General features: G+C 37.3%; 1 long non-coding RNA gene and 1 pseudogene across 9 annotated transcripts in view; both read left to right on the top strand.

Annotated features, from left to right (window-relative positions):
* LOC146449991 (uncharacterized) overlaps positions 1-11300 on the top strand; it is a 22003-nt gene extending 10703 nt beyond the window's left edge. For all 9 annotated transcript variants that reach the window (XR_014860436.1, XR_014860443.1, XR_014860444.1 and 6 more), the window contains one exon: positions 7261-11300. This is a non-coding gene — a long non-coding RNA (uncharacterized LOC146449991). The remainder of the gene's footprint in view (positions 1-7260) is intronic.
* Positions 11301-11394: 94 nt separating this feature from the next.
* LOC146449992 (5.8S ribosomal RNA) lies at positions 11395-11540 on the top strand (annotated as a pseudogene).
* Positions 11541-12347: the final 807 nt, after the last annotated feature.

Here is a 12347-nt window from a genome sequence, read left to right on the forward strand (position 1 = left end):
GACGGGAAAAATGTTCATGTCTCATCTCTCCTATTAAGACCTAAGTGATCAATAGTTTGACCTCTGTCGATATAGGAATTGCCAGAATGACGTTTTCGAAATGTTTTGTTCTATGAGAGGGTATCGGTGTTTTTTCCCAACGGAATCATGACTTGTTGTTCCACTACAATATGGGATAAAGGTCTGTGTTTTGTTTAAATTATTACACTAGAGCTGAAAATACGAGTAGAACCAAGGACACCGTAATCTGGATTCCAAATTATTGGAATCCGGAATCCAGAGGGTTGGAATCCGGAATCCAGAGGGTTGGAATCCGGAATCCAGTGAATCCAGAGGGTTGGGATCCGGAATCCAGAGGGATGGAATCCGGAATCCAATACCTCTGTGGATTCCGTTTCATGGGGCGATACAGTGGAGTTTATCGTCGGTGGCTACGACCACCGGAGTCAGTGGTGCTTATATATGGCTGTGTGTGAATATGGGTAGATTGTAGGGGGAACATGTGGTTTAAGTGTGAACAATTTAGCCAATGTGAAAAGCTTAATCCTTGCCAAGTGTACCAAATCCATGCAAGGGCATCTGCGTTATTCCAACACTCGAGACGCTATGTAAGACTGAAGCAAAGTTGTTATCGGCACGGGCAGGTATGTTTTAGTGGTGTGTACTGTGTATATGAATGCCCAACATAAATTACATGTATTTTAAAAATATTTACTCTCAAAACAAAGAGAGTTTTTTTTCTTTTCTTTTCCTTCTTTTTTAACGTTGAAAGTTACAATTAACCTATAACTCAGCTAACGTGGTTAAATTTGTATATGATTTGCGTTTTTTATATCAAGAATCGTCACGGATCAGTCTAACGAGTAATTTTTAAACCAAAACCGTTCCGGCTGTAGCGAAATTAACAGAGGTAAAAGGCCGCAAACGTTAGTAAACATTGCGATGTTTTCGATACGTTTACGAAACGCTTAAAATAATTTAATTTAATTAAAACGTGTTTAAAAGTCACGAAACAACTAAGCTACCGCAAACGTAAAGGCAAAAAGCTTTCAAAAAGCGAAAAGTTTCCCTGATCATCAATACTTAAGTCCGTGAGGAAGGATTTTTTGCCTAAAACCACAAAAGATGTACGGACGAGCATGATAGCCTTGTTTGTTTCACAAGAAGAGAACGTGACTTATTAGATTTGCGGGCCTTCAAGGAACCGAATGTATGTGACAAGAGAAATTGAATTTATTAATTCATTCAGGTCAGGGGCGGAGGGGGGGGGGGGGGGGAAACAACAAATGTGGGCGGTGGTGAATAAAACATTAATGCATTCTATTTTCTATATGTTAAAATTTCCAAGGTAAAAAGCAAGGTAAAGTACCTGTAGTAATTGACTGTTTTACCTTCAAAGGCATTTTTGAGAAAAGCGAAAGTCACCTTGAGCTCACTATTTGACCGAGACATCGGGACACATTTGGTATCAGATGGCGTTCAAATAAGAGGATCTGTGCCGCTCCCATTGGATGGGCATGGCATGGGACGTCAGTGTCAGGGGAGAAGGGAATATCATCTATACATGCTAACGGCTTTTTTGGGGCGTCTACAGACGCATTTCACCCAAGGCGCAAAGCAGAGTCCTTTTCCGCATAATTTTTCGCGTCATTTAGCGCGCGTACGCAGAACATTACGGGATTTCCTTAAGGTTAAGCTCGGCAGGAAAATAAATGGTCCTTTTCTTCTAAACGAGCACGGTGAACCCCATTTTTTAAAGCATCAATTTAAATGTCATACGTTTGACCACTATATATCGCGATTTAAAGAAAAGTTTAATGGTCTACTTTGAGATATTTTTATTTGAATGCTTTAAAAAGCACGTATTTAGGTAGTGCTGCTTACGTGCACACGCAGCAAAATCTTTAATTTCTTTCATAATCTTAATTCCTGTTCAGTGAAAATAGTTTGTTGTGTAAGATTAGAGTAAATTTTGTTGAACTGCTTCGATATTTTAATGCAAGAAACTAATTTTTCTAGAAATGATAGTTCCCTTTTCTGATTACTAGCGTTCCTAATATAAACCTTGTGGGCCATGTATTTACTATAATAGCCATCCAGGTTGCACAAAAACGAGCACGGTGACCCCCATTTTTTATTACATTTTTGTAATGCTCATAACATAGTCATGATCAGGACCAAGTCTTAGACAATTTTTAATACTCCTTCTTTTTCAGCGGAATCACCTTAAGAGATCTTGTAAATGGGTGTGGTACCTCATATTACTACTCACCCGAGACAGTCGCCGTATCCCTATCTATAGTTTTGCTTGAAGTTTATTGTTTTATTATAATTATTACTTGTTTGTGATGCAAGAAATTTATTTCTGTTTCTGTATCTTTTTTCACTTAAGACTTCGTTGGATTGACAGCAAGTGGTAAGATCACAAGAAAGAAAAAATGGGTACAGCCACAATGTGGAATTAGCCTATATCATTCCCATTTTTATCGCAGTTTCCTAAATGTCACAGAGATCTGACAAGTCGCAACGTTTGTCATATAAAGGTAGTTCATTGTTAATGGACAGTACAGTGCAAAACGAATCACTGTTAAATAAATAAAAAGAGCTGTGCGGTCCCGGTATTGTAAAATTTTATACAGTGGGATTCCTGTGGCTTTTTTTGGTTAATCGTTTAGCGATCGGGCGGCTTAACAATTTTGCAATGAATGCAGGCTATGTCTTTTTTTAGTCAAGAAAAGATCTCTAAGGTAAGAAGGATTCATTAATCATTCAGTAGAATGAGGTTTACCTTGTAGTGGATGCCGTATTTGTGTTGTAAACAGACTTTAAAATCGCAATTTCGTGGTAAACAAATCGGAACCGCCTACGCAAAGTCGAATTGAATTGCTAATTTTGCTTTTCAAATTATCTTTCATAGCTAGTACATAACTTCAAATTCAAATGTGTAGTTTTCCTTTACTCAAAATGTGCCAGCAGAGTAAAAATAAGCGTCTTTCGGCGAAGGAAAGTCAAGGTTTATGAGCTCTCGTTTATATTTCCCCTCGATATAAAAGGTCAAAGGTCGCTCTTAATTGCTGAAGTGACATGTTTTGAAAACGCTCTGAGAACTCGCTGTTTAATTTACCCCAATTTTTTATTCGATCAATGTTTAGTTGAAATGATTATGTTTTCCCGGAGTGTAGTTTCGTGGGGCAAAGCGATGTACCAAAATGCTTTTTTTGTCCTTGAATTTAGCCAAAATTAGGTTGTTATAATCACCGGTAAAAAGGCGCAACTTAAAAAATTGTTCAAAAATTCATGTTTACGTTTTATTTAACTTTAACGCCGCTAGTCATCTAAGAAAATAAAATTGTTCCTTCTGTTGGGTTAATCTTTTCAAGAAAAGGCTCCTTGTATAAAAGGGAGCTTCTACAAAAGTGCCTACTTCGGCGTGATTTTAGCCCGCCTCCATGGGTAAAATCTTAAAAAAATTCCCCCCAAATAAATAAAGCTCTAAACAAAATGAAACTTATATTTTTAGAGGTAGTTCACCAAGCCCTTTATTCTGGCAAAGTTTGGGGAAATCGGTTTTTTCTATTTTGTATACGCTTAGTCGGTCCTTACAGCAAACCGTTCGTAATAGGTTGTAAATTGTTATTATTTTAAATTTATTATTATTATTTTTAAACAAATTGTGCTTGAAAATGGCTCTGTTGTGCTTCGAAATACCTTTTTTTAATCACGATGGAATTGTGAATAGGTTTTTTACTATTCTTTTTTTCTACTTTTAACTTGTAAATATCAATTTTCCTTAGAATATTTTAATAAAGAGATCTATTATTGTTATTATTATTTATTTATTTCTTAGTTTATTCTTCTTCTTATTTATTTATTTATTTATTTATTTATTTATTTATTTCTTATTTATTTCTTAGTTTTTCTTACTTTTCTTGATAGCCTTCCATTTGATGTCGGTTTTTATTCCCTTTTTTTAAGATTTTTAACTTTGTATATATTATTGATTTTTTTAATAAGAATAAGTATAGTAACTTAATGAGAAAATAAAATCGGCTTGAAAGTGGTCTCTTTTTTCATCGAAATGAATTGTAAATAGTTTTTAATAATTCTTTTTTCTACTTTTAACTTGTGAATAGCAATTTGCTAGAAATATGTGAATAAAGAGTTCTCATTATTTAAAAATTATTATTTTTATTATGCGCAGTAAAACTATCTGTATGCACAGCATAAGAAGCACCAGAGGGCGCGTAGCGTAACCTGTGAGCCAAGCGAAACTCAAAATTATTATTATTATTATTATTATTATTATTATTATTATTATTATTATTATTATTATTATTATTATTATTATTATTATTATTATAGCGGAATTACCAACAGAGGGTGCTGGATGTTGAAATGGGATCTTTCACTCCCCTAGTTTTTTGAACCAACGGTGGGATGGGAGCCGACTGCAATTGCTTTCCCAAGCGCCTAGCCGAGAAGCTCGCAGAAAAGAATGAGGAACCTTATCACATTACTATCACTTGTATTAGAACATTGCTTTCTTTTGAGATTTAAGGTCGGTACGCACATGCGTAAGAGGCTCTAGGACACCTTTCCACAAAATTCCACAAGAGGATTTCATTGATGACTGCCGCTTAAACACTAGCCAAGCGTGTGTCCGCAAATCTTAAAAAGTGAATGATGGCATGCGCTTGTGAATTATTTTTTTACGATCTTTTCAATAATTTTTTTGTCCATAATATTCGCTTGAGATTTACCATACTATTTACAGGGCTAAAAAGTTAAAACGATATTAAAAACCAAACGATTTCGACTAATCAAGTCATCCTCAGGGTAAAAAGACCGTCCGTTTCATGTATATTTTATATGCTTTAGGTGATTCCCGATGGGAACAGTTTTGCTACGTAAGAATGGACTTGTTTGTTCAGACTGGGCTCCATTGCTGGATCATTAAAGTGCCCCTAACCCTTCAATTTATTTTCTTTTGGCAGATTTCCGTATCTGTAAAGAACTCATTTTCGAAAAATGAGAAGCGTCCAATATTTGACACTTTCTCAGCTGTGACGTAAGAAAAGGACACCAGAAGGATTCAGAAGGAATCTTATGCATGCTGATTCCTTTCTCTACATTTCGAGAGTTGCTGCATCCAAAAACCACACATTTTTCAACCATTTTGTCTGTTTACAATTGAAGCATTATCCTTTTCTTACGTCACGCTCCATATTTGGGCGAGTGGGGGTCTAATGCGAACGATAGGTGAAAATATCGACAAGACTGCCTTCACTTCTAGCGCTCGTAAAAAAAAAGGAATCAATATTTCTCAAAAAATTTTTCGAAAATGAGTTCTTGAAAGATATGGAAATCTACCAAAAGAAAACGAATTGAAGGGTTAGGGGCACTTTAAGCCTTCAATGATCCTGCGCTTGTGAAAAGATTGGGCCGTACAAAGTATTTGCCAACTAAAAGAATGGGTCGGATTCTCCCGTAGGTGACGGGCAGGTTCAGAGTCATTAGAGGGGTTTGAATGTTCATCGATTCGCACCTCCACATTTCTCCTGGTTTCCCCGATGTAATCAACACCGCAAGAACAGTCGCCTTTATAGACCACATGTTAATCTGTGATCTGTGAGTGTTTTTGTCCTCAAGGTTGAAAAGACTTTTGATTGGTCTTGTTTGCTAGAGGACGATGAAAATGTGTTTGAAACCCGTGAAATTGTTCAGCTTAGAGATGAAAGGTTTTCCTAAGTTTTTCATTTATTTGGCAGTAAGGGAGCTTGATGAAAATCTTCTTACGCTCTTCAAAAAGAAAACTCGGGATAAAATAGTCATCTTTGGGTGGATCTTGTAGAAAACTGTTCACTGTGTAAGACATTAAACGCTTGGGGTATCCCGCATTTAAAAACTGAACTTAGGGTTGTTTATTAAACTAATGGATTTATTTGCACAAAATTGGCGCAAGAAAGTCACCAAAGTAAGCCAAAAACTGGATGCACTACATCGCTTGGACGCGACACACCTCTGAAGGTATACGGTAACCTTAAGACAGGCAAACTTACAGACGGACAGGAAGCAGTTAACAATATAAAATCCTGTGACTGTCATGCTACTTCATCGGTTAGACTGGCATAAATCAATGAATTTAGGACAACAAGGCAGAGACAATATTCAAAACGTTATTTTGCTAACAATAGACAAACGATTGACTAACAGGTCCAAATGCAAGAATGCATTTTTACACCTTTCACAGCCAGTAACATCACTTCTTAAGTAACATTTTGACTTTGTTATTTAATTCATGACCTAATACCATCCAGCCATGACTCACAATTTATTTGATTGTAATGATGACCAGTGCAGGCTGTAGAAATATCATATGTCACAACAAACAGTATTCCCAGATAATCAAAGTGTACTTACTTATAAATATTTTTCAGTACTGCGAGGAGTAGTTGGCTTCATTTTGAATTTACATACATCTGATGTTTGTTTCATTAAGACGCAGTGTCAAATGTTGTTTGAAGGTCTTTACATTACTCTTGTAGTCAGTAGGTTGCGATAGACCTGTCCATGTGACACAAATGTGTATTCTATTGATTCCTCAGAAGCCATCATTTGCAGGGGTAAATTCATTTTCTCTAAGAGTAAATAATTTATGTTCAGTTCTTATTTGAAAGCACTGAAAAGTACTGTCTTTTACAATTTATCAATGCATATTTGATTCCTAGGATTTTCAATATTTTAATGGAAAAAACAGTTGTTCTTGACAAGGTTTATTGGATTTATTGTAGAGAATGTTGAAATGACAATGGAACGCTGAATAGAGATACAATACAATATAATTTAATAGTTTCTGACAGCATCAACAAGCACAAGCCCCTTTGTTAGCAGTATTTATGTTAGTGTCATCTTTAAATATGTTTAAGTGTAGTGAAACCACTCAGGCATGCTGCCTCTGTACTTATGGTGCTGCACTTGAAATCTGGTGGTGGGTGATTCAAGTGACTGTCTGCCCACTTGCTCTACATTCTGCCATTTTGGATTTTAAATTGTTATGTTCTATTTGAATTATTTGCTTGCCAAGTATAATTCTTGGCCTCACTAGCACCCTGAGCAATAAATGCTTACCAATGGTAATTAGAGGTTATTGTTATTATTATTATTATTATTATTATTATTATTATTATTATTAGTTACTATTGTTCATCATCATCATCATCATCATCATCATCATCATTATTATTATTACTGTTTCCAAAGGCATGTCAAACTCAAGTGGGAAATGCGGCCCGAACTCTTTAGAAAAGTGGCATGATTGGATGTTTTCTGTATAGCACATTTCAATGGTTCATATGAGGACAAACTATACTGGAGTGGTTCGTCAAGTATCAGTCATGATGGATGTAAGGATCACTACTTATAAACCAAGCGAGCAGAATACTTCACTCGTGTAACTAGATCTTTATTAGCATGATAATGTTCTCAAGGTTAATGAGACATTCACACTCAACAGCTTCTTTGTCAATAGGGATGTGATAACTTCTACTGTAATTAGTAACTAATGTGCATTTGTATCAACTATTTAAGTGGCTTGCACACTATACTCTGCCCATTACCTCTTAACAAAGATTCTTATCCCCCTTAAAAAAGTGAAAACATTGTTTTGTAGAGGAAGAAAATGTTATTTCTTTGTCAGACTTACTTATACATACACACATAATTCATGATAAATTTGCATGCTTAACTTGATGACAGGCAAGCCAGAACTGGAAGAGTTGGGCTGATGAGCTCCAGTTCTGGCTTCACCTGGTTTAAAATATAACAAACAAAACAGCTTTCTTTCTGATGATTTCAATTCCAACTGTGCAATAAATTAGCAGTAAACATGTCATGCAGACATGCAAATTTCTGCAGAGTAAACATTTTACAGCCTTTACAGGCTACAGTGTTGGCATTCTAATTAAACAGGTGGAATGAAAGTCACCAGAGAGAACTGACCACTGGTTTTCCATACAGCACTGTCAATCTGGCAAAATTGCAGTCTATGCAGTGGGTTCATTTCCAATAGAGATCTATATGAACTTTGTATTTTCCATTATAATTGTTAAGCAGGCACCCCAATGAAAGTGAATGCAGATTGATAAATGATTATAGTAGAGATAATCATAACAGCCATACTCTTTGTAAACATAATGGCAAACCTAGTCAGTCGTAGTTTGAACAGGACAGATTGTTTTAAAATTTAAAGATGTAATTCCTCTATGAAAGGGCAAGCCCCTCCTTCCTTTCACACCTATGTGGCTGTTAACTGGAGATGTTGATGCCATCCAGTTTTGGTATCTTTGCTGACTCAATTCTCCTCTGAAAATTTCTTACTATCACAACAGCAATATGAGGATTTGTTTTTTAATTGGCTTAACAGGGTTTATACCGAAAACTAAGCCAAGGTTGTCAATACTAGTTTTTCAAAAAAATGCATGTTTGCCAGTTGTTTACCTTGGTAAAGGGCTGAAGGTAAGAATGGGCAGGTCAGGCCCCTTTTATACTGGAACTTCCTGTGTAAGTTTCGGAAGGTGTAATTTGTGCTATTGTTCTTATTTTATTGGGTATTTTCCGTAATAAGAATAATAGGGAATGGGCTTGAGTAATTACAGCTGTAATTTGATGATTCTTGTCAACATGGCCCGTAAAATGGAAAAGTTTGGATATATTATTCAACTAGCTTGTTACTTTATATGTGTCTGTTTCTTTTTTCAATGAGGTTCGTCCACTTATAAAATCAAGAGAGCTCGAATGTTTCTACATACTTCCATGGATATGAAAGGAATCTCAACATTTCCGAAAATTGATACTAATTTTGTTTCTAGCATTTTGCTAAGGTTTAAGGTCAGTAGGATTATATTTGTAATAAATTTAATGCTCAGGAGTGGTTAGCATGCTATTTCTCCTTACAATATTAATATATAATTAAATGTTCAATTATTTACTATAAAGGGAATAATAAAAAGACCAAATTTGAGTTTCGTTGGTGTTGATGGATTTTCATGAGAGATAAAAAGAACCCTTGTTGAAGAAACAGTGTCATAGTATTGGTTGTGTGTACATTGAGGAAGAATTATTTGCATTAAGTTAAACTTCTGGGCCCAGTTGTTCAAAGCCCGATTAAGCTAATCCTGGATTAATTCAAACTTTGACTCGAATTTAATCGCTAATCAACAAAGATTCTTCGAAGAGATTTTTGGCTCTCAGCTTTTACTTAGACTATTCTTTACCTTTAGATCAAGATTAGCCTTTAAAACCATTTTAAAGGAGCGCGATGAAACTGCCGATTAACTTCTAATCATGGATTAGCATTTACCAGTATCCCTGTAGTGTCCATATTACAGGGCCGGGTTGTTTGAAAGTAGATTAATTGGAGAAGCATCTGTATTGTGGAGGTTATAGATATAGTCATTGTCAGAGCTCCACTGACATATTAATTGTAGACACCAATGTTAAAATCAACGTTTTGGGACACTTTTGTACATTTTCTCATACAATAATTATCTTGTGCATATGAGACATTATTAGAGAACCCAAAAGGCATAACTCAGTGCTGTGAAAACCAGTGTGAACACGAAAATTGCATGATTTGCCACTAAACAGAAGTGCTGACCTTTCCTTTGCCAACAAGGAAACTTTTTTTGCAAAGCTTGCGAGTAGCTTAAAATAAAATACCCTACGTTTTCACTAACTTTGGGGTATGATTTAGACACAAGGTTGTGCATTTACAAAAAGCTAGTGTTAGCTAACTCCTAACCATTGTTATTTTGTTTGTGCCATTAATATTTTTAAAATTAACTTAAAGTTTTATTGTTGACAAAATGGAATTAAATTCTCGCTCCAAGCAATGTAGTGATGTGATGGTGTACGCCTACCACGGCTAATGGGACACTAATGAGGTAAGTTTCATATTGCAAAAATATGATGCATGGCACTCAATTGATAATATTTCCCATTTCTGCTTTAATTATTCAATGAATAGGTGTTTGGTTTTTACTGCTGCCATGTTGGTGTACCCATAAAAAGAACAATTGGTTACACAAAAATTGAAGTTAACTTTCAGGAGAAAAAAACTGTTCCTGTTACACCAACATGGCTGCCTTGACATCAACCTTAATCCATGAGTAGTAATTTTGGGCATTTAGTTTGCTTCATTATTGTTTTCATATGTCATCCTTTGTCTCAAAGATGAAATTTGTGAGCTATAAATTTGAAGAACCAGTTTCATTCTCTAGAAAGTAGAATGTTTCTGTCTTACTACTACTAAAATCTCAAGAGAATACACCTTGGGTGATCATAAGCTAAATTCTCCTCACCTCAAGAGTTGAATAAGCATTTTCATTACAAAGAGACATTTGATGCTGATCACTGTTAGGGCATAAAGGGTTAAGGTAAGTGTAAATTTTTCTGCAGTGTTTAATTTATAGGAAATGTCAGGCAGTGTTCCCTTGACATCCCTGGATTGCATTGGGAAATGGTTATGAAATTGAATGACGAATTCAATTAATACTTTAAAAGTTATATGCTTTGTTTTAATGTCGTTACTGTTATAGTACAGAACTGCAAGCTAGAAGTTAATGGTAACTTACTCGTTTGGAAATGTAATGTATCCATAGTTTTCGTTGTCGTTGTGCAAGGATGAAAACACGAGAGAATCTGGGAAACAGTCATTTCGCACAGCATTGTGACGTCCTTTGGCGGGAAAGTAAGGTTATGTTAATGAGCGTTCGCAGTTGTGTGATGTTACATTCATGTGGCGTAGTTATTCTCAATATTTGAGCCGTCTGGTGGTTTAAGGACATCATTAAGTCCCGATACCCGCAAGTCACTGGCACCTTTCAAAGAACTGAGACGTGTCTTCCATCCTTCCATCGTTGAAAGCGCTTTTCAGCGCTATTGTTTTGGCGATGGCTGGTGGATCGATCCAGGCGGAGAAAGTTTATCAGCAACTCTTCAATATTCCTGTCTATGGTGATCTTTAGTTTAGCCGGTATTACCGTGAGTTGTGTTCCATTTGCCAACCTATGCTGTGATCGAATACGGGAAATGAAGAGTTGGTTTTAGACTTATAATATTTTTCTCTAACCTCAGGACTGTGTGTTCCGCGTCAAAAATGTCCACCATTACCCACAATGCAAAGGGAACCTTCATTCTCTACCCCAGTCAACCCACAACGCTCGCTCGCCCATCCAATGAACTACATCTCGCCTAGGAATGAGTAAATTTCCTTTCGCTCCACCTTGATTTCAATGAAAATAGGCTTTTGTGTTTATCACGCGTAAATATTGAAAACTGCAACGTTGTTTAGTCAAACTGAGACCAAATAGTAGTGTTAAGAAAAAAAGGAGAGAAAACTTTTAACGGTGCATCTCCTGACTCATGCATCAATAGAGAAGACAGCATGCTGCAATAAATACTATGAATTGCAGAATTCAGAGAATCATCCACCCTTTAAATGCAAATGGCGCTACCTCCCAGGAGCATATCCCCCATCTTCGGGCGAATTCCCTGCTCGAAGCCGATGCGGGCCATTCGGGTGGGATAATCGACTTGCGGTGAGGTGAGCAAGGAGAGCGTAACAGCGAGAGTCCACCCCCCGTAGAAAAGTTGCACAGCCCACCCATCTTCGGGCGAATTCCCTGCTCGAAGCCAATTTGGGCCATTCGGGTAGGATAATGGACTTGCGGTGAGGTGAACAAGGAGAGCGTCACACCGAGAGTCCACCCCCCGTGGAAAAGTGGAAAAGCCCACCCATCTTCGGGCAAATTCCCTGCTCGAAGCCAAATCGGGCCATTTCGGTGGGATAATGGACTTGCGGTGAGGTGAGCAAGGAGAGCGTTTCACCGAGAGTCCACCCCCCGTAGAGAAGTTTCAGAGCCCACCCATCTTCGGGCGAATTCCGTGCTTAAAGACAATTCGAACCATTCGTGTGGGATAATGGACTTGCGGTGAGGTGAGAAATGGGGGCGTCACACCGAAAGTCCACCCCCGTAGAGAAGTTGCACAGCCCACCTATCTTCGGACGAATTTCCTGCTCAAAGCCAATTCGAACCATTCGTGTGGGATAATGGACTTGCGGTGAGGTGAGCAAGAAGAGGGTCACAACGGGAGTCCACCCCCCGTGGAGAGGTTGCACAGCCCACCCATCTTCGGGCAAATTCCCTGCTCGAAGCCAATTTGGGCCATTCGGGTGGGATAATGGACTTGCGGTGAGGTGAGCAGGAAGAGCGACACTACGAGAGTCCACCCCCCGTGGAGAAGTTGCACAGCCCACCCATCTTTGGACGAATTCCCTGCTCGAAGCC

The sequence above is a fragment of the Pavona decussata genome, unplaced genomic scaffold, assembly GCF_977016875.1.
Source record: "Pavona decussata unplaced genomic scaffold, jaPavDecu1.1 SCAFFOLD_524, whole genome shotgun sequence".
In the NCBI taxonomy this organism is placed as follows: Eukaryota; Metazoa; Cnidaria; class Anthozoa; order Scleractinia; family Agariciidae; genus Pavona; species Pavona decussata.